Source organism: Schistocerca serialis, chromosome 11 (genome assembly GCF_023864345.2).
Source record: "Schistocerca serialis cubense isolate TAMUIC-IGC-003099 chromosome 11, iqSchSeri2.2, whole genome shotgun sequence".
Taxonomy (NCBI): Eukaryota; Metazoa; Arthropoda; class Insecta; order Orthoptera; family Acrididae; genus Schistocerca; species Schistocerca serialis.
This window is the reverse complement of record NC_064648.1, coordinates 142,662,173-142,685,562: the sequence shown is the minus strand read 5'-3', so window position 1 is coordinate 142,685,562 and position 23,390 is coordinate 142,662,173. Positions and strand designations below refer to the sequence as shown.

Here is a 23,390-nt window from a genome sequence, read left to right as displayed (position 1 = left end):
CAATTATAACATATAAATGTTTCTCTAACATTTACAGGGGAAAGGAGGTTAACAAGCATCTCGAAATGTTCTCAACTGATATAGTTCAAAGTTTTACACAATACTTCCATGAACTATTGAATGGACATAGGCTATATACTTTTAATGTATATAACATACGAATATACTTATAATCAATAAGGGGGAAATGTTGTTGCCAAAAGTCTTCACTGTATTACATCAAATATTTACATGATACTCTAACAAACAACCAATTTTAACATATATGATACATAAATATATTTACCAAATACCTGGAAAAGTTCTTGAGTGAATTACTTGAAATTTATGCACAATGCTCTAATTAACATTAAAAGGGGATACTTTGTTAACAAAATCCTCGAAAAGTGCTTGAGCGATTTATTTCGAATTTCTATACTAAACCCTAACAAACATTTTGTCAGGTTTAGGTTACATATTTTTCTAAATGGCAACATGTAGGTTTTCTATTAAAACCGACTGTGTGAAAGAAAATCGTGTGCTGTACTGTGAAAATGTGTTGTTTCGGTATCTTTCCTACAGTTTGAACTACAATAGGGGGGCGTGTAACCCATTAGACAAATTGTTTCTCCCTTATATATTCTTTCTCTTTATGTATAATTTCAAAGACAAATTGTGTACACAGTATTGTAATGTTTTGTTTTCTTCTTCGCAATCGTTTTTACAGAAACAAGAAACTAGTATTTATGGCTGATCGGCTTATTATTAGGAAAACACTACAGAATCCTTAACTTTGTAATTCTAACCACTGACAAATTAAAACCATGACAAAGACTCTCATTACAGCTACTGTCTTCACAGATCCAGCATGGGGACAGGTGTCTCTAACACACCGTATACCAATGGTCTCAACTAGCGTACATGTTCATTTTAAGTGGCTTCAGTTCCCAATCGAGGTTTTGTTCTCAATAACAATAAACAAGGCTTGAGCTCAGAGAGAGGGGTAAGAGGACAGAGAAGTGGGAATAGACAGGGGGTGGAGGAGGACTTGGAGAGAAGGTCATGCACAGAGGGGGGGGGGGGGGAGTGGCAGATGGACAAAGAGAGAGGGAGTAGGAGATGGACAGAGAGAAGAGGGGAAGGAATTTAGGTTATACATCAAATTCCTACTCATATTTAGCAATTAAGAAGTACTGCCATGTCTTCTGGTTAGCTATGGGAAAAAATAACTTACTTCAAAAATGGTTCAAATGGCTCTGAGCACTATGGGACGTAACTTCTGAGGTCATCAGTCCCCTAGAACGTAGAACTACTTAAACCTAACTAACACATCCATGCCCGAGGCAGGATTCAAACCTGCGACCGTAGCGGTCGCGCGGTTCCAGACTGTAGCGCCTAGAACCGCTCGGCCACTTCGGCTGACTAACTCGCTTCACTCACCTGATATGGATTCATCAACCAATAAACAAACTGCATTCAGATGCATAGTCCACAGTGTATTTCTTTTTTTTTTTTTAAAGAATACCCACTCGATTCGTAGTGTAATCTGAAAACTGTGCTCTGACTTTGCTCAATACTCTCTTCAGATCCTACTTGTAAATCGTTTAATTACGCAAGCTAAATATCGACATTGAGTAAACAAGTAGAGGGTTTATTCATCAGTTCCGTAGACTCCCGACGAATTCACTGAGAAACTACTAATGTATTTCACAGGAAACGGTCACTGTACACATCTGACCAGTCGGTTCTGCAGCAGCGATGTGTTTGAGAATCAGCAGCTGGGAATGCGTCTGCACTAAGGCTCTCCGACTGCGTTCGTTTATGTTTGCAATCCTGAGTTCGAATTCTTTATTTATATTTGGGAGTTGGTATGGAGAAAGGCATATATGTATTCTCTTTCCTCGTGGTTTCTCGGCATTAGTGTCTGTATCAGCCAGGTTGCATTGTTATGTGTTTTCGTACAACATACGCGAAGTTTGTATGGTGGCAGTACTCACACATCTGCAGTTAGGAGACAGGTGATGTGCGTTGGCTACTGGAGGGAGACAGGGTGCTGTGTAAAGGTATAATCGCAGGACAGCAATGCCTAAGAAGCCAGCATTCAGATATGCAGTACAGGAATCACACGGACAGTGACACTGAGGTGCTGTGTGTCGTTTACTAGTAAGGCCTCTGCAGATTCTTAATGTCATCACGACGCTGGAAGAGTCGAATCCCGTTCTGAAGTTTGGCAGATGTTGTACAGGCTTGTCAAATGGAGGTTAACAACCTCCATTTGATGCACAGAAAGTATCTGGGTTAATTCTGCGTAGAGATAAATGGAAGGCCACTTCGCTTGTTTACAAAAATGGTCGCAGCTCATATGTCGTCCGTCTTTTCGCTACAGGAAAAATAGGGATAGCCACCGCTATTTAATTTATAATGCACATGATCAGACTTCCGCTTCTCTGTGTGAATAAAGATTATGCTGCAGTCGCATTGCGACATGATTTCCCAGTGCACCACACTGAATGTAGCACCAAAAACGCCGAGTCTGTGGCTGCGACATGCAGTAAGGTAGCACTATATCAAACACTTGTACGGATAAAGTCTTTCTGTTGCTTCTTTCTTGTACGTTGTGTATAATTTTAGTGAACTACCGTATTAATCACATGTATGTTAGGTAGGGTATAGTGTAACACGGCGACCTCCAGTCTGTCTCTTTCCAAGAATTAATCCCGACTGGCGGGCTCTGCTGGTTAAGCGGATGTGGCATGTTAATTTCAAGAGGTGGCCAGATGCCCTTCCTTCCGCCCCCCCCCCCCCCCCCCCGCGGGGAATTAGCGCACTAGTGTAATCCGTGGAATAGTGCGAACGTGTTGAGATGTCTGCGAACCGTGTAACTGAGGCGGAACGTGGGAACTAGCCCGGCATTCACCTAGCGGGATGTGGAAAACCGCCTAAAACCACATCCAGGCCGGCCAGCACACCTGTCCTCGTTGTTAATCCGCCGGTTGGATTCGATCCGCGGCCGGCGGGCCTACCCGAGTCTAGGAAGCAGAGCGTCAGCGCACTCGGCTGCCCTGGCGGGTTGAACATGGCGTACTCCACTGCAGAGTGAAAATTCGTTCTGACGACATCCTCCACACTGTAGCTAAGCCATGTCTGTGCAATATCGTTTCTTCTTGGAGAGCTAGTCATGCAAGTTTCACAGCAGAGCTGTTAAGTTTGGAAGGTAGGAGATGAGGCACTGGTGGAAGTAAAGCTGTGAGGATGGATCAGGGGTCGTGCTTGGGTAGCTCAGTGAAAAGAGAACCCGCCTCAGAAAGGGAGAGCACCCACATTCAACTCTCGGCCCAGCACACAGTTTTAATCTGCCACGGAAGTTTCATACCACTGTTTGACCTGCACTTGCGTTTGCGTGCTGTTTTGCACACAAACTACTTTTATTGTTGAAGTTTTCTAGTGTGAGCTATGGAGTCGTCAGACGCTAATGTAACAATACTGTATAAGGGAAACATGCTCAATAGAAAATAGTCGGAACACTAAAAAGTCCAACCAGAGACATAAGAAAGATTATAAATTCATTAGATGCATCCTGTTAGTAGAGAACAGTCTGAAGAACCGCAACATTTCGTATTTTTCCTTTTTATTAAAGAGGAACAGCACAATAAATTTTCCTGCAAGTCTACAAAAACAAAAATGTGTAGTGCTGAGTAATTCAAAATTAAAAATTTGTGAAGAAGCTTATCAGTCTCGTGGCCTATGTTCAAATCAGCTGTAGTTACATAATGGGTGTGTCACCGGTTTTTTACGCTTTAGATGTCGTAACGAAATACCTCAAAATATTTTTTCTTTCGATCATGTTATCCCTGCTTTGAATGTTTGCTTGGTTTTTATGTCCCTAATGGTGGTGTTAGGAACAGGCCACTGAAACAGTCCACAAGTCGTAGACCCGCAGTCTCCGTACCTGACTGGGTGTCGTGCTCCTCTCGGTGTCGCCGTGTAACACCGAGGCTGCAGTGGTGCTGCTGCTCAGCACCCGTGAACCGTGACACAGCTTCTCCCCTGTGAACTTCAATCCACTGTACTGAACATGCCAAAAGAGACTTTTCTCGTTCCGTTGGAATAACACTCTCGCAGAAGTTCATCTCAATGTATTTCCTACAACGTACAACTCTAACTTCTCTTAATGAATCGGCTACACGTTATATTCCAGCTGGACGCTCTCATGCGTCAGTCTCACACGAGACCCAAAACAATAGTGTAACAAAAACAGAACATGAGTTCCACGACAGTTCCTCCAGCATCACGGAGCTCACGCGCACTCCACGGCTTTTCCTCACAGCCTCACACGGCAAACGACTCCGCCCAGCAGGTAGAGGAGCCGTCCGCGGCCCGCATCGCTGGCAGCACAGTATCGCCACGACCACGATCTGCACAAAGCGTCAGATAAGCCCCCGAAAGTGGAACGCTGCCTGCTTACCAACTACCTTAACCCACGAACGTCTTTCAATGGACAATGACTATCGAGGATGAGCAACATCTCATTCTATGGATGACGTTTCACGCCTTGTGCTCCATCGACAGTGCGGTAAGTTTTGTCAAATAGCCTTATTGAGAGGTTTTATGTGCATTTCACATTTCAATTACTGTACTTGACTGGCATTATCTTCCTTACGCGTACCTTAATGAAATCTGTGCTTTGCACATGTCACTGCAGGCGTCAGGAACTATTTGAGGCACAGAAGCTGGCATAAATTTCTCCAGTTGCAGTGTGTAAATTCTATCTGTTCTTCAGGTTATGTCGCTCATCAGAAATTAGTATTCCACTTTCAAATTTTCTCATTAGTTGTAACGAGAAGCTAAAGTGTCAACTGACGTAGTTGCAAGACTTTGCAATAGTGAGAACGAGGAAGGAAGCTGCAGTTTAGTGACAAGTGCTGCACACTTGCATAAAAAGTGAGACATCCAATAATACATTTTTATTTTCCTATTACCTTTAGTTTGCTTGACGTAGAACAACACACCCAGCATGCGGAATAATCCTACGTGAATACCAGAGTTTTATACCAGAGCTGTAACAATTGAGTCAAATCTGTGTGGCAGTCAGTGAAAGTGTATATATATGCGTATTTTATCGTGTTCTCTTCTATTGCCTAGAGTGTATACAAACGTTCACGGATACAAGCAAACAGTTGGGAACTGTCAGCAGATGCTTTTACGTTCGTATTTGCTTTCTTACGATCCGGTGTAAGTGGCGCATAAGAAGACCCAATTCGCAGAGTATAAATGTGTAAATGACGACGAGGAGCGATGTTGTAACTGATGACATAACACTTTTTTAGATACAGCGAGCATCAGAATTACTCGATGGCTCCATTCTGGACCCACCTGCAACGAATGGGACGACTGATGTCAACGTGATGAGTAACACACATTGCTACAAAGTAAGCAGCACTTTGTTATTATTATGTTCCATTATTTATATTTTTAATACCATCGACAATTTAACCTTTAAAGCCACATAACTTGTCACTGCCTACATGTGTCTTCTGCCTTTCCATACGCAAGCTGATGCTATCTGTTACTCGTTCTTCGCCGGCCGTAGTGGCCGAGCGGCTCTAGGCTCTTCAGTCCGGAACCGCGCTGCTGCTACGGTCGCAGGTTCGAATCCTGCCTCGGGCATGGATGTGTCTGATGTCCTTAGGATAGTTGGGTTTAAGTACTTCTAGGTCTAGGGGACTGATGACCTCACATGTTAAGTCCCATAGTGCTTAGAGCCATTTCAACCATTTTGAACTGATCATTAAAAATTAGAGCAAAATGGGAAACATTGAATTAGTACCATTACTGTCTCTCTCTCTCTCTCTCTCTCTCTCTCTCTCTCTCTCTCTCTCTCTCTCTCTATCTATCTATCTATCTATCTCTCTGTCTATCTCTCTCTCTCTCTCTATCTCTCTCTCTATCTCTCTCTCTCTGTCTATGTCTCTCTCTCTCATATGCACACACACACACACACACACACACACACACACACACACACACACACACACACACACACAATATACTCACACTTAAGCAAAGAAACACATTTTCATACATTACAATAAATGAAGAAAATGGCATATCGATGTCCCACTAAAATTGATGATTAAATAACTGTATCATCCTCCTGCAAGTTTGTTACATTAAACACATATGTACAGCGTACATGAACAGGTTAGCAACGGTGGTACAACATGTAATTTGATATAAAGGTTTTTTGATGCAGGAAAAGAAAAGTTGTTGTTAAGTACTTGGAAGAATATTTTGCATTTGGCTGGATAATCAGACATTTGACACAACCTTCATTAAGGACCTAGCGATTTTTACACTTCCATGCCAATAGATACATTCCTTAATGATATCTCTCGCTAATAACAAGATTGAATTTAGGTTTAACTGTGCTATTCACCACCTCAATGTCAGGCTACGGCAATGTTTTCACGGCACTGGAAGACACGGTTATTTCCACATATATACACATAAATTACCAGTGTTCTTGCAAATGTGAAACAAATGCTTAGTGAGACTAGCGAAGTCTTCCTTCATACGCAATCCTGTTGAGATGAGGAGGGGGGGGGGGGGGGAGGCAGGGAAACACTGCATAAATTTTAAACGCTGGCATTGACAATACAGAAAATATTCCCTTATCAGTACATTAAAAAATAGTAAAAATCACGCAGGGGAGAGCGCACACTGTAACATTCCACCTGATCTTGCTGATATTTCAGTGAAGATCTGCAGTCAGAAATTTGATTAAAAGCAATCGAAAAATGTTTGCATACAGGTAAACGAAGACAGTTTAAGCTCTGCGATCGTGTACCTAGCAGCAATCCCGTGTCCCATTTATACTCTAATATGGTTCGGTTGATGGTGATACCACTTAACAGATAATAGAATGTGAGCGGCTTACGTTCAGTAGTGAAGGACGACAGTGATTTCATCCGTATTGAGCTTCAGTGGCACGAACCATTATTACCTTACAATACTAATCCATAGAGGTTAGAGCTGTTCTGGAAGTTTTCCCACTGCGAAAGACTGCTGTCTTCCGTGTCAGTTTTACTTTCTGCCAGACCACTGTTCTCCACGAGAAATGTTCTCAGAAATCAGTAAAACAATGTGCCGAACTGGGACTCAAACCAGGGAGCTGTGCCGCTTACAGACAGGTGTTCTACCTACTGAGCTATCCAAGAATGGCTCACAGCCAGTCGTCACAGCCTTACTTTCACCAGTAAATCTCCTACCATTCAAACTCCACATATATCCTCATGTGAAACTTGCAGGACTAGCACTCCTGAAAGATTGCAGAGACTCGGCTCAGCCAAGGCAGGAGATCATTTCGGGAATGAATGTTTCAGTTGGCAGTGGAGTGTTTGAAAATCAGGGGGCACGCTAGGCCCTGAACACGGGTCACAAGACGTGGCCGGGTAGCTCAGTTTGTAGAGCATTTGCCCGCTAAATGCAGACGTCCCAGTCTGCACACAGTTTTTTAATCTGCCACAAAGTTCCACATCAGCGCACACTCCACTGCAGCCTGAAAAATTCGCTCTAAGAGCTACATCCACTTCAGTCCATCACACAGCAGCTCCTCAGGGTACCACTCATCAAGCCAGGAGGCCCACTCAGTGTAAACATGTCTGCTCTCTGACTGTCACAACTGAACACCACACTTCACAATGTGATAGTACAAACTGCAAATACCCTGCTGGCCAAAAGTGAAGCAACAGTTGGGTATTTTGCGAGGTTGCATCTATTTTGCCACAAAATAGTGTAAACGGGCGTTAGTAAAATGGAAATAATGTAAAGAACACAGAATGTAAACAACTGGAACATGCATAACCGTAGACAAAAGTGTGCTTCCTCTTCTTACAACTCAATGTATCTCCACACACGCACTGCGACGACTGGTTACTGTGCTCAGCACGGGGTGTGACCACCTCTGGCAGCAGTACAGCCCCGACAACGGCGGGGCGTGCTGTGAGTGATGTTGTCAATCTCTTGTTGAGGCGATAACGCCCACAGTTCCTGCAGAGCTGCTCACAAGTCCTGCAGAGTGGTTCGTGGATGATGACGCGATGCAACCCGTCTCCCCAGTGCGTCCCAGACACGCTCTATGGGATTCAAATCGGGAGAATGAGCAGGCCACGCCATGCACGGTCTCCGATTTCCAAGAAAACGTGAAACACCTCTGCTCTATGAGGTCGAGCACTGTCGTCCATCAGTACAAAGTCTGGGTCCATCTCTCCTCGCAACAACCGCACATCAGGTCCCGAGATCTCGCCTCGATACCTGGCAGCGGTTAAACCTCGCCAATTCACTGGTACAATTACATGAAGAGGTGTTCGAGTGGTCGCCAGAATCCCTGCCCGGGATCCTCGATATCAGTCTTCTTGCACAGTGTTTGGATTGAGAAATCGTGTTCCACGTTCCCTCTAGATGCGGATGCGTCGAGAATCACTCTGCAGACCAAATGGGGACTCATCTGGGAAAAGAACGTCGGCCCAACTGTTCGACCGCCCAGGTGGCATGTTGACAGCTCCACTCTAGACACTCCAGGTGGAATGTTGACAGCTCCACTGTAGACACTCCCTTCTGTGGAGACGTACCAGAGGTACATGTACAGCACGTCTCCCACAGTAAAGGCCACTCTACCGAAGCCTATTAAATTGACGTATTGTGATTGTTTCATGTGTTTTTCATTCTGAATTTTGTCAGAGTAAATCCAATTGTTATCTTCAACAGAAATTTCATTCTGTAGTTAGGTAGAGCAATCCTTTCATCTGTCACGACATTAATTAAACTTTCGACTGTCAAATTAATTATTATCAAATTAAATTATTGCATGTGCCAAATTCTTCTCCACTCCACTTGCAGGGTCGATAACAATCAGTCTGTGTTTCTTTTTTTAATCCATATGCGACAGAAAAAGTCGGAGTTAGGAAAGGGGGTCTTAGAGCATCATTTCCATATGCAAATTCTAGCTGAATTTAGTGCTAAACACGCTGCTAGCCCCGGCACAGCTTATATGGCAGTAATTTGAGTATGGTGCAGTTTACACTAATCTAAGGCAGGACCATACATGCTGCCAGCAAATAGGTTCCAGTAATCAGGTAATGTAGGGGACTGGTTCAAACAACAAACGCTGATGGAGTTGGGTGATGCGCTAGACAACCACTGATATTCCGGCGTTTGGCCTTCAAAGAGATTGGGCTTTTAGTTTTGAAATACACGAGATTGTGAAAGATGTCGGCTGAATTCTTGTAAGTAGTATGAATACTTTATGTTCCATGAGAAACACAAGCTCGACAGAGAGAGGAGTTGTGTTTCTTAGCGATGGACTATTTGTCAGTTGATGCAGAGCTATTACAAAGATTCCTGTCACATTGTTCACAGTTCGCAGTAATTGACGAAAATCATCGAAGGAAACATAAGTGATTTCCAGCGTTTCCCAAGTAATGCTGTTCCTTATCTATATAAACGATTTCGGAGAGAATGGAGGAAGCGTCTGAGGTTGTTTGCAGATGATGCTGTCGTTTACCTTCTAGTAAAGTAATCAGAATATCAAAACAAACTGCAAAACTATTTAGAAAAGATACCTGTATGGTGCAAAAGTTGGCAGTTGAACCTAAATAATGAAAAGTGTGAGTTGATCCACATGAGTGCTATAAGGAATCTCCTCTTTCTTATTATGTCTGCGATTGTTCCTATGTTTCTCTGTAGCTTTTAATTTCTCCTCTTCGTCAAGCTGTTACCTTTGTTCTTTTGTGGCTCTGAAGTTTTTCTGCTTTTCCAGTTCTTCTTCTTCACCTCTTGTACTCGGTGTTGGGCATTGAAATGTGCATATTGCATCCGGTTTAATTACTGTTGCGTAGCGTTAAGTTTTTGCCTGGAATGATATTGATTTCTTATTATATCAGTTTTCGGTCATTTTGTTTGTTAATTCCGTTTTCCTTGATCTTTCTTTGCTTGTAGTGTTATCTAACCCATTTGATTGTGTCCATTCTCTTCGATACTTAAACTTATCAACTCTTTGGACGTTTCCATCTTGTGTTTGTATATATTTTTCTCTATTGTGTTTATGTTCAATGCATTCTGTTTTCGTTTTCGGTATTTGTAGTCAGGTTGGAGATGCAGTTTTGTACAGTGTTCCTATCATTATCTTTGCATCTGTTTTATCCTTAGAAATCATAGCAATATAGCCAGAAAAAAAAACAAGACATTCCACGTCAGTTCTTGCCCTTTCTACTAGATGGATTCGGTCGATGTTTTTCTCTTGTAGTTCTTTTTTATTCCTCTCTCTCGTGACCTTGTCTGAGATCGTACTGGAGAGGATCTGTGAGACGCCGTCGCCCTGCCGAACTCCTGTGCTACTTCTGAAGGCTTCAGAAATGTCCTTAGGAATTTAACTTATGAAATTGTGTCTGTAAGTGTCTGTTTGACTGACTGTCTGCTGATTTTGTCAGCACCTGCTTCTTCCAGTGTTAAGGATAGTGTGCTCTGTTTACAGAACTGTAAGTTTTTTTGAAATCAGTAAATGTAACGACTGTGTTGAGGTTCTTCTTTGTTCTGATCCTGATAATTGTTTTCAAGTTAAGAATTTTTTCTGGGCAAAAACTATTTTTCCTCAACCCCGCTTGGTACTCGCCAGTTGTGTTCTCTGCTTGGTGTTCTGTCATACTCAGTAGAGGTCTCAGTAGGGAGCTCGGTAGATGTGGGTGCCGCGCGAGATTAGCCGAGCGGTCTGAGGCGCTACAGTCATGGACTGTGCGGCTGGTCCCGGCGGAGGTTCGAGTCCTCCCTCGGGCACGGGTGTGTGTGTGTTTGTCCTTAGGATAATTTAGGTTAAGTAGTGTGTAAGCTTAGGGGCTGATGACCTTAGCAGTTAAGTCCCATAAGATTTCACACACATTTGAACAACATATGTGTGTGCCTGTCCTGTCTCCCTTCTTACGTGGCGGATGGATTGTGGCTTGCTTCCAGTCGTCCGGTACTCCTCCTTTCTCCCAGCAGTATTTCGTAACCTCGTAAAAGGTTTCAGCTGCCCGCTCCCTCCTAGTTTTCACATCTCAGCCAATACTCCGTCTTCTCCTGGCGCCCTGTTGTTTTTCGGCTGGCCACTGTATTGTTGAGTCTAATGCAGTTATATGATTCTCAAGGCGGGATTTCCTTTAGAGGCTGTCTGAAAGATTGTCATTGTGTTGGTTCCTCGCAGTTTAGAAGGTTGTTGGAGCATTTTGCTAGTAATACAGATTTGTGTTTGTTGTTGGTAGTCAGTTTGCCTTTTGAATCTTTGAAGTACAACTGCTTGTAACCTGTTATTTCTGCTTTGAAAACTTTGTAGAATTCCTTGTGTTGTTCTGTCTGGAGTCTGTATGTATACGTTCCCCATATGTTTCTAATTATGTCATTTTGCCATTGTTGTGTTTGATTTTAAATTGTCCCTGCCCGAAACACCCACTTTCGCATAACGAGCACCAAAACATATACTGAAATTAGTCAACACAGGAATGTAGCGAAACTGAGTGTTGAAACTCCCCGACGAAAGATTCGTAACCCAAAGACTGGAAACTTGCACAGGTCACACCAATACTTACGAAACGCAGTAGGAGTAATCCATCAGTTTACAGGGCCATATTACCAACGTCTATTTGCAGCAGGATTTTGGAACATATATTGTGTTCGAACATTATGAATTATCTCGAAGTCAACACAACTAGTTTTTATTCACACGAAGTATTGAGTGGCATTGACAAGGGATTTCCGATTGATTTCGTCTTTGTGGAGTTCAAGAAGACAGCTGACACTGTATGTCACAAGCGGCTTGTAGTCAAATTGCGTGGTTATGGAATATCGTCACAGGCTGGCCAGTGACTTGATTCGTGATTTCCTGTCACAAAGTTCACAATTCGTATTAATTGGCAATTGATCCTAAATAATGAAAAGTGTGAGGTCATCCACATGAGTGCTAAACGGAATCGGTTAGACTTCGGTTAGACGATAAATCAGTCGAATCTAAAGGCCGGAAATCGAACTAAATACCTAGGAATCACCGTTACGAACAACATAAATTGGAAAGAACACATAGGAAATATTGTGGGGGAGGAGAACCAAAGACTGCGTTTTATTGGCTGAAGATGCAAGAGATCTACTAGAGAGACTGCCTACACTACGGTTGTCCGTCCTCTTCTAGAATACTGCTGTGCAGTGTGGGATCATTACCAGTTAGAATTAACGGACTTCATCGAGAATGTTCAGGAAAAAGCAGCACATTTTGTATTGTCGAGAAATAGGGGAGGGAGTGTCACTGACATGATACAGAATTTGGGGCGGCCATATTTAAAATAAAGGCATGTTTCGTTGCGGCAGAACCTTACCACGAAGTTTCAATTACTAACTTTCTCCTCCGAATGCGAAAGCATTTTTTTTTCGCCGACATCCACAGGGAGAAACGATCATCATCATAAAATAAGGAAATCAGGTCTCGCTCGGAAAGGTACATCTGTTCGTTTCTTCCGCATTCTGTTTCAGACTGGAATAATAGAGGATTATTGTGAAAAATGGTTCGATGAACACTTTGCCAAGCACGTAAGTGCGATTTGCAAACTGTCCATGTAGATGTAAATTACGAGTTTACTAGGAGTGATATTGTAGTGGACTTTAAAGGACATGCGTGGTTCTTTCACTTGCACACGTGAACTGTGATAATTTGTTTCATGCATGTATGATTTTTTATGTTGATACTTTCTTTTTTGTTAGCTCAATTTATTTGCAATATAGCTTATAATTATGTAATTAATCGCATGAGCTGCAATCAAATTTTATTGTATGTATGTATATTATCTGTCTTTTTCGTGATACATTCTTTGGTTTAGGATTGAACCTCATTGCCTTTAGATGTCGCCTCTAAGTAGCATCTGTGAGTCAGATATGACGTCGATCAAAGCCATAGAGTAGAAAGATCTCTGGTGTGAGCATTGCGTGGTGTGCATGTTGTCAACATTAAGCTGAAATTGTCGCATGATCTCGGGATGCCGTCAAGTCTCGTCGTGTGGAAACATTCCACGATGCATTTCAAATGGCGGCATTCAGACAAGTCGTCAACAGACCGTCACGTCACGTCACGTCACGGCAGGTCACGGTTTCCAGGGAATAAAGTGTCGACTGTATCATCATCTGCTATCAGCGTAAGTTAACTCGTTGTATAGTAGTTAGTGGATATTGTGCTTTTGTAACTTTTTACTCTCCATTTTCTTATTGTGCTTGGATTTCGTGGCAAATTGTAAATGTTCGATGCCGACTTGGAGGTTTTTTGCACTGGATGTTCTCACACAAGCTTTGTGAGATATCTGAAAGCAAAAAATTGTTTAGGTTTGGCAATAACAGAAGAGACGCCCACTCACCCATAACATAGAAATGTCGATGTTTTGAGGTGTTGCTTCACGCCTCAGCACTTCAGCAAACAAGACTGATAAAGAACACAAGTTATGAGGTCTGCTTTGGCCATTAGTAACCTTAGTTCCTCAATTGAAATACTGTACTCTGACACAGACTAAGCGAATTGACGTTACATGACGTGACAGACGGTGTGAGTACACGCTGACGTGGCGGTGCTGCGACGTGATGTCTGCTCATTTTGTTCGTCAAAGCTGAGAGAACAATTTATTGCAGGTATCAAATGCAAGTTGTTATGGTGTCTGCATAACGCCTGTCCCTAATACACAGCACATACGATTGGAATCTATCTGAACTAACAATTTGGCGACATTCAAAATTTATAGGACGTTTTACGCACACACCTATGCCAACCCCAGGATACACAACCACTGTGGCAATTTGTGTCGACAACAGAAAATAAATTCTGTGCGTGTGAATCCTCACTCTATGGTCAAAGCGGAGGGTGGAATCGGGCACTAGAATATGTTCACTGTTTTTTTCTGTTTATCATTAAATGAGGCGTCCTTATCATCCTTGTGCCAATGTAATTCGCATCCTTAACACCAGTGCAGTACTCCCATGTTATCTTGGCTCCTCATCTCCCTAGAACTGAATTAGTAGAGACTGCGCGATTTTGAGCTGCCGGTGTGTTGATTCATGTCGCTGTCAACTTTGGCATTCAGGCCATAGGCCTGAAACTGTAATGATCTGCCACATATTGATTACAACGCAAACTATTTTTATGGCAAACTTTCGCAATTTTCTGTACCATGGTATGTGTGAACCATGGACATTTTTCTCATTTGAACCAGTAAAGACGTGGGTATTTCTTTCGGCATGATGTCATATTTTTGTGCTACAAACATACTTTTTACACCTTGTGCTCACAGATAACACTGCCCTTCCACAGATGTATTTATAAATGTATTCACAGATAAGATAGTTCTTCCAAAGATGTTTGATTTTATGTACCTATGATCTTCCTGTGGACTTGGATTGTCCAACATAGACATGTTATTCATCTTTGGCCATGTCAACCAGTATCTTCCATAGTATAATTTCAGATCAGATTCATTACACATGTAACTACTGTACTGATGTTCATTCTGTGGCTCGATTGTTTAATGACTGGAAACCATATTTGCTACCTGTCTGTCTCTGTCGTTGACTTAGACCTTTAAGCACTTTCTTGATGCTCAAACATCCATTTTAGATCTTGACGATGCTTTCACACACACTATGAGGTCAAAAGTATCGGGACACCTGGCTGAAAATGACTTACAAGTTCGTGGCGCCCCCCATCAGCAATGCTGGAATGCAATGTGGTGTTCGATTTGTTATCATCCACAACTCCAAATGGATTACACGCTTTCTCTTTAAAGTACTTTAATCACCACATGGGGTCGCAGTAACCTTGAAAATTAAATTTCAAATGGTCTTGGGAAATCGTAAATTAAAAAAAAAAAACAGGAGAAAAGTTGTGCATTATTCGGGCTAAGCTTGGCAGCACTTACTCAGTCGTATTCCACGCTAAACTCCAGCCGTGACAGAGATCTCGTTCAGACACCGACTTCAGTTCTCCAGTCGCTAGATTGGAGTGAGAGCGGCACTGTTGCAGGGACGTCGCTAATGAGGAAAATGGAAGAGGAAAAGGGGTTGATTTCGGAATCCCAAAGTGGAAGGAGTGAAGATTAAAGAGAAAGGAAACAGAAATAAACACGGAAACACTATCTAATACAACGTTTCTGGCGATTGGCAACCCAATTTGGCCCGACCCGATTCTGCCGAAATCCCGCAGAAATTGACAGGTATGTGGTACTAACGTCGGAGAAAAACAGTACATTGCCTCCTGTGCGGTAAACGTTCGTCGCAACTAGTATTGCTGTGTTTGGGACAGAATTGTACATTTCGATTTGCAGCTTCAGAGTGAATAATGTAACAGTTTCTGAAGCAGCCTGCTGGACACCCAGTACTTGCCGCCTACCAGAGTGAAAACTTTCTGAGCCGAATTACCTCTCTAAGTGTGCGTCATCATGGTTTCGTGCAACTTACATAATCGCGACCTTTGGTCGTATGAATAAAACGGAGAACGTACTTTATACTGGGAATTGTGGAGAACATTCCCAGGTTCGCGCGAATAAAACGAGTCGGAAAATATACTTCACCCAAGAAATTTCTCAGCTTGAGTAAATGGGTGGAAGAAGTCGCTAAAAACAAAGAACATGCTACGATTTCGTATGAATAAAACTAGAGGAGCGATCACGAACCGTGAACATTTTCCGTTTTTTGAAGTGTGCTCTGTAGCATACATCGAAATGACTAAGTTTTGATGGCGTTAGCTTTTGGAGACTTTTTGGTATTAAAGGCAAAGTTTATATTGCCTGTAATGCAAGAAGGTATACGTACCCGAAGAAATACAGAAGAGAGGAACCGTAGAAACTTCTACGAGCCTTACAATAAAAACATTATTTGCGTTGCGAATTTCCTTCCAAAAAATCATGAAAGAAAAGATGAGCGACCTTTCAAAAGAAGTGAAAATTAAAATGGTTTTTTTTTTTTTTTTTTTTTTTGCTACTTAAGAGACTCAAGTTTTCACACTGATGTACGAGAAAATTTTGGTATACACAGAACAAGTGCGCAACTGACATTTCCGGATATTCTCACACCGTAAATCTTTCATTTTGTTACGTTAGAAATATAGGCGGATCAGAAAAATTAACAGCTGGCTGATTACAAACCTAGCGATCTGCTTCTCGTAACGAACCCGACGGGCGAACGCTTGCGACCTTGACACGCGAGCACACCATTCTGCGTCGTATTTGAACAAAATTATCTCTTCTTAGAAAACTCGGCCATAGTTCCGGTTTGGAGTCGATGAAAAATGATGTAATTTTAAGATTTCATCCACATAATGTGTTCACCTAACTTCAGTAACAGAAAAGGTTCGTACGAGTCGTATACTCAATACGATCGCAGAAAATGCGTTTTTCCAATTGTCTTTAATCGTCTTAACTATTTGTTGCCGCACATAAAAGTGAAATCTAAACGTAGTGCAACTCTTTACAGAACACACTGACGCCAGTCCCATCTTCGTACACTGAACGGTTTGCCTGTTTGAGCGAGCTGAATGAAATCTGACGTTACGCGTGACACGGCAGACGACACACACAAGAGAACCTTCTCAGGGAGGTGGGGAGGCAGTGGGAAGGAAACCGTCTCGCCACAGAATACGCTTGCGATTTTTCATTCATGCGTAACTGAAAACTTTCTGAGAGAATATTCTTTTGCTCTGATAATCTTCTCCGGAGAAAGATGTCTTTTTATGTATACGACTCTTTATCCTCACGATTCGTCCCCATGAATGCGAAATCGAAGGGCGTACCCACGACATAAACTAGAGCAATTGTGGCGGGAGGGGGCAGGTCATACTATTCGCAAAGAACTGGGAGTAGGCAAACCAGGCATCATTTGTCGATAGAGAAAACAGAAAACTGGCGACAAACTGCTTTCAATGAACATTTTAAACGTAAGAATGCACTCCCGAAAGAATACAATAATTTAAGTTCTTGGATTGGACTCAGATGTTTCTGATACTTTCTTTTTTTAAATCTCGCCGTATTCTTTCACGTAGTTTCGGTGTTCGCTCAGCAGGAACAACGCAGCCAGTCTCCCTGGTCTGTCTCGATTCGGTTCTAAGGCAAGTCTTTGCTGGTCGTAGGGTATTGAAGCATCGTTCCATAGCCACCGTTTCCGTGGAATAGTACTCAAAATATTTTGTGCTTCTATAATGCTAGAGAAAAGATTCTTGCCCTAGTGAAACAGAGCAGCGACCTATAAACCACTTAATTTAGAGTCAGACACACACTTTCTCCTCGATCAGTTGTACTGCGGGTGCAGCTGAATGGCAAAGGCCTTAAAACCGTGAAGCTTTTAAAACAACTCGGTGTTTTTATGGAAGTTCAGTGCGCTACTTTTGCACATATTCAGGGGATGTAGCTTGTTCAGAGCAAGCGCTGGAACACTTTCCGGGGAAACTGAATACTTAACGCAGACGGGAGTGATTCGATATACGGTAATACGACCGAACGTCATCAGCACTTCGTCTCAATTTATGTCAAACATTTTCTTTCGAATTTTTACTTACGAGCCAAAAGTCAAAATTTAATTTCTACCTCCGGTCCCCCTGCAGGAGCAGCCTGTGCTTCTACAAGTAATTCCACACTTATCGTGTCTCGTTCACTTAGGTCTGCATTCAGATGGTCGATAACCCACGGCGTGTGTTCACCCACCGACTTACATTGCAGGACATTCACAACGGGTACCACAACTCTAGAGACCTCGCTACTACTATTCTGCGAAGAGAAGATAAACTACACCAACGTTGCCTTTAACATGTGGATAACTGAAAACCACTTTCTGTTACTTGGTAAGTAATTACATGACTAATTTTTTACACATTAAATGCCATTATCTCACACACTCATTACAGATTCATACACGTCATGTAGTAATACGCTTATTCTCCTGTTGTTCATCAGCAGCATGACAAGTACCGCCTGCCTGCCACCATTAACTCTGCAGTCGACTGCCTTTCATCTGCAAACAGAACATGCCCTGCTCGAAAGCTGCCTTTGAGATGTAGGGATGTGTCTTTATTTCTTTAATTTGATAAAAATGATATCTACAGATTCCTATACGAAATGTAGTTCGTCTACATAGATCGGTTACTGCTGCTACGATGGCAGCTTATCAACATTTAAGTGAGTCTGAACGCGGTGTTATAGTCGGCGCACCAGCGATGGGACACAGCAACTCCGAGGTAGCGATGAAGTGGGGATTTTCCGGGACGACCATTTCAGTGGTGTACCTACGATATCAGGATACAGGAAAACATCAAATCTCCGACATCGCTGCGGTCTAAAAACATCCTGCAAGAACAGGAGCATCAGCGACTGAAGAGAATCGTTCAACGTGACACAAGTGCAACCCTCCCGCAAATTTCTGCAGATTGCAATGCTGGGCCATCAGCAGGTGTCAGCGTGCCAACCACTCACCGAAAAATCATCGAAAAGGGGTTTCGGATCCAAAGGCCCACTCGTGTACCCTTGATGACTGCACGACACAAAGCTTTACGCCCGTCAACACCATCACTGGACTGTTGATGATTGGAAACACGTTGCCTGGTCGGACGAATCTCCTTCCACATTGTATGGAGTGGATGGACGTGTACGGGTGTGGATACAACCACGTGAATCTATGGACCCTGAATTTCAGCAGGGGACTGTTCAAGCTGGTGGAGGCGCTGTAATGGTGTAGCTGGAGTGATATGGGACCCGTGACACGTCTAGATACGACCCTGACAGGTGACAAGTACGTAACCATCCTGTCTGGTCACCTGCGTCCATTCACGTCCGTTGTGCACAACGACGGATTTTGGGAATTCCAGCAGGACAATGCGACATCCCGCTCGTCCAGAGATGCTACAGAGTGGCTCCAGGAACACTCTTCTGATTTTAAACACTTCCGCCGGCTGTCAAACTTGCAGCATACTGTTCAGAGGAGATCTCCAGCCCCTCGTTCTCTTACGGATTTATGGGCGGCCCTGCAGGATTCATGGTGTCAGTTCCCTCCAGCACTACTTCAGATATTAGGCGAGTCCATACCACGCCGTGTTGCGGCGCTTCTGCATAAAATATGTCGACTTGAACAGCAGACTATAGGTGTGTGTCTGTAGGTTTACATCTACTCCTTTTCCTGAAACTGCTCCTCTGTCTTTATTCTTTTCTAATGGGAGTGTAGGGCAAGAATTATTCGGATTGCGTTTATTACATGCTGCGTCACTAATCAATGTAACTGGAGATCCATAGTCAATTACCGCAGTGGAATTATGTGAGTCAATTGATATCTTTATAATTGCATGATACACATTCTCTTGTGGCTGTTCTTTTCCCTGCAATAACGTGTCTCTTATATCTTCCAGTGTGCTAATACGTTCTGTTACTGTGTTCATATTGTAAAAATCTGCAAACTGATTAAATCCTGTTTATTATTAATCCCTTTAATAAAAACAAAGTGGTCCCCGTGCCTTAATGCTCTGGAAAAAATGCTGTTCGTGAAATGGTCCCTGTCCGTTGACGATTTTCGTAGCAAACAGATCCTGAAATGAAAATATCTTACCGCATAATGTAATTGTTTGGCAAGGAGAGGCGCCTACTCGCTCATAAATTATTTTGCAGAAAGCTTCGTCGATTTCGTGCTCAGGTGAACGATATGTCAAGTTACAAATGTTGTTTACGTATGTGCTCAGGTGTACTCAGAATACGTTACATTTCGTTTGAAAGAAGTGTGCGCAAGTTGAGAAAATTGTCTCCTCCATTATTGTGCACTAGCTACAAAGTTATCAAATGAAGGAAAAAATTAATTCTGGCATTTTTTTATCGTTATTCTGCATAAAATCTCATGAGACTAATTGTGATTATATTGTCTTTTAGTGGCAGCAAGTATGTATCGAAGCAATGTCTTTTCGTGGTTTTCACACACGCAGCTGTTGGCCTGAGAGTGCACAGCACGCTATGTAGCACATGTTGAAGTGTCTTCCAGCACTCGTGACGTTGTAACACCTCTCCAAGTGAAAGCGTCGTATCGTGACTGTGTGGGAGGCGGCTGAGAGCAGACTTGGTGCACTCAGTACGTGTCAGCAACAAACCCAGTGACAACTCAGAGCCAGACCGCTCACAGAAGGTACCTCCATGTTACTTTAACAAAATGTCTGAAGTCGCCTAAAATCACGATAATCGATGCGGCATGTCGTGGTAATCAAAATGTTAATAATACCCCCAAGTTTCTCACAGTCCAGAGAATAACTATACTCGAGTCCACAAATGTGCCGCTTTCACAAAGTACGTATATTCTGTTACAATACAGTGAGAGAAAATAAAGCTAAGACGTTTATACTGTGTGAGAGAAAAGGAACATTAAAATATAGTAATAATTACATGTACAATGCATTGTGAAAATATCGATAGGCAAACATTGTTATCAGTCTTCTTACATTTTACACGTGCGTGAGTCGACCACTCGTGTTCTTATGCAAGAGTACAATAGTTATCTCTGCACAGTGTATGTTTTTATATACTTGAGTACACTCGTGGAAGGATACAGCCTAAAGGGAAGGACAGGAAAGAAATGTGAACAATATTTTACTGCTGTAGAGGAAAAAAGAAATTATCACATTTGTCTGTCATAAAACAAAGCAAATGAAAATGTATTCCGAAAACTTTAACTTATGCACACGCCAATTACTTATAATTACCCCAAATGCAAAATTTAAGCAGTATCAAGACGAGTACTTAATGTCTGTGAACAAGTAAAGTCAACGTGCAGAATGAAAATAAATAGGAAATTATCTCTTTGCGATGAAGTCGATTAACCATAGGCGAAAAACGATGACAAATGATATTATCCTGTGAATGAGAAGAAAACTGATTAGCTCAAGCAAAGTCACAAATCGATCAAAGCAAGTACATGGCATGGCTATAAGGGTCTTCAATCCTTCACGTTGCCGTTCACAGAAAGATGCATTCTGCTGAATGAAAGTGTTTATCTTCCCGTAACTTCATAGCCTCGTATTATCGTTTTGCAACACCTTGTCACAGGCCGTTAGAAATAGCACTCGTCAGAGATACGCACCAAAACACAATCAACAAATCAGGCACCAAGGCTAAAAACATCATGTAATCCGTAACAACTTGTAGCATCAATATGCCACACTTCATATCATAAATCATAAACGCCTGCATAATAGTCATAACAAGTTCGCTATCTTCACTTCCTATTATTTCATCACATCTTCAATATAAAATTCCATAATTCATTGCTACACATACTTCATCTATAATTAATCCTTGTCTTCACTTCACATACGACATCTATAGTAAATCTCTTACACTCAGTGAAGAAACCCTGATTGTACCTCCGCGTTACAGTATCTCAGTGGAAGATCCTGAAATTAAATATCTCCTCCGATTGTTTGGAGTACGTGTTATGCCTGTGCAAATAAATGTACTCTACCTGTTTTCTCAGTACTATCTGGAATCCGTTACTGCATACTTCTGTACGTTATCCTGTAAGAGAAAATGCATTACGACGAGCAAAATTCGATGTTTTTGTTTCTCATGTTGCTTGTATCTTCTGTGATGCCTTTTTTCTTCGAAAAACTCATTGCTGTCTTCTTTTACGTAACCTTTGCTTGTAAAATGATGTATTCTAAAGAGCTGGGTCAGTTATGTTAGAACATGACGTGGTATATGCTCTGTAACGATCATTGTATCTGTTACATAAAAGTCATAAGGCAGTGAAAATAGACGTACGAAATGGCTTGTACTTGTAGTACTGTATCAGGAAAAATATTATTTTCGTCATTTACGTGCGAATGAAAGAAAACCCATACAAACAGCTTGACTATTGTGTACAAACGGTTGATGTCATACGAAAATGAAGTACGTGTTGTCAGAACGTAATTGTTATATGTCGGTATGGTGGTGTCATCATTAAGGAATAGGAAGTCAACCAATTATTTAGTGAACGGTTTTATATTGGTGATGTGATGAAGACCTCTCGAAGCTTTCGTTGTGAGTGTTTCAAGATGTCCTGCGTTCGGAAGTGGGATTCGTCGAGTCCGAAATTGTCAGTTATAAAGTAATACAAATTTCTGACACCTGTTCCTTGCTTTACCAGATAATGGATGTGCTCGAACTAAAACTGTTTGTCGAACTTGAGATATTCCAGTGTGATTCACCTTCATTTGTAGCATTTCCTCTTCTCACCTGCCTCTTTTGTATTAGCCATTGCAATGTCAATGAGTTCACGATGACGTAGAGGCCGTGGCTTGGGGACAGAAACAAGTTCTTTTATTTTGACCGGCGAATTTTTATTCTTCAAAACTAAATGTGGCGAGAGCAAAGTTGAATCAGTAGGAAGTGTATTAACGGTGTGCTGGGAAATCTGTCCCATTCAGTGTGTTGTTGGGACCGTCTCTTGGTGCTTCAAAGCTGTCAACCTTGTCTTTGATTACTCATCTGCACTGTCGCCCGTCTGCCCCTGATCAAACGGAGCTCGCAGAGCAGAGCCGCACAGCGCCGGCCGGCTAGAGGCCGCCACCTTGGGAACTTGCACCTACGCCGTGGCAGCGTAGCTATCGATACCACAATTTTTACTACATTAACAGTGTTAAAATTTCGTGATAATAACGGAAAAGAAAAAGGTTGTTATTTAATGTCGTATCACCAAGACCTTGGTGAGTGTCTCTGCTGTTTCTTTGCGATAGTCTATCGTCAACTGAAGACCACGGCATGCGCCTCTTGCTCTCACACTGTGGTGACGTCACAACACCACCGCCACACACGCTGGCCCGTTGCCTCTCACCGGAACAACAAATCAACACTTTGAAGTCTGGAAACAAACAAACTGAAAGGCATTTACTAAAAAATATCTTAATACACAACTAAATTAAATTACAATTTTTTATAAATAATTTGTATACGTAATTGGCTTTCGTGTGAAATGGTTCAAAGCATTCTGGCATGCACAGCGCAACATCACACACTGGACAACAGTATGTTGTTTCTTTCCTTTCCCACACTCCAGTTTCTTTTTAGCTTCGCTACCAGACACTTTACACCATCTCCACGGCCTCGCTTTGCTGTCAGTTGGAGGAAATTGTTTTCCAAAATGTCGCCCAGTTAGTCTCTCGAGTGCAGTCGAAGGCTTCGCCCATACTTGTTCCTTTCCAGCCACCGTGGCCAGTGTTTCTCCAGTTAACACACATGAGTTTATCTGGAGGACATGGCTGCCTGCATAGCATTTTATACATGACTGTTTACTATTCCCCAAATGAAAATTCTGTAGATAAGTAAGTCGTATCTAGGACTTGCCAACATGTTTTGTATTATTTA

The 23,390-nt window shown here is 42.3% G+C and overlaps 1 protein-coding gene across 1 annotated transcript in view; it reads right to left on the bottom strand.

The window, feature by feature from the left end:
- LOC126427277 (ankyrin-3-like) overlaps positions 1 to 23,390 on the bottom strand; it is a 619,134-nt gene that overhangs the window by 128,871 nt on the left and 466,873 nt on the right. The window lies entirely within an intron of this gene.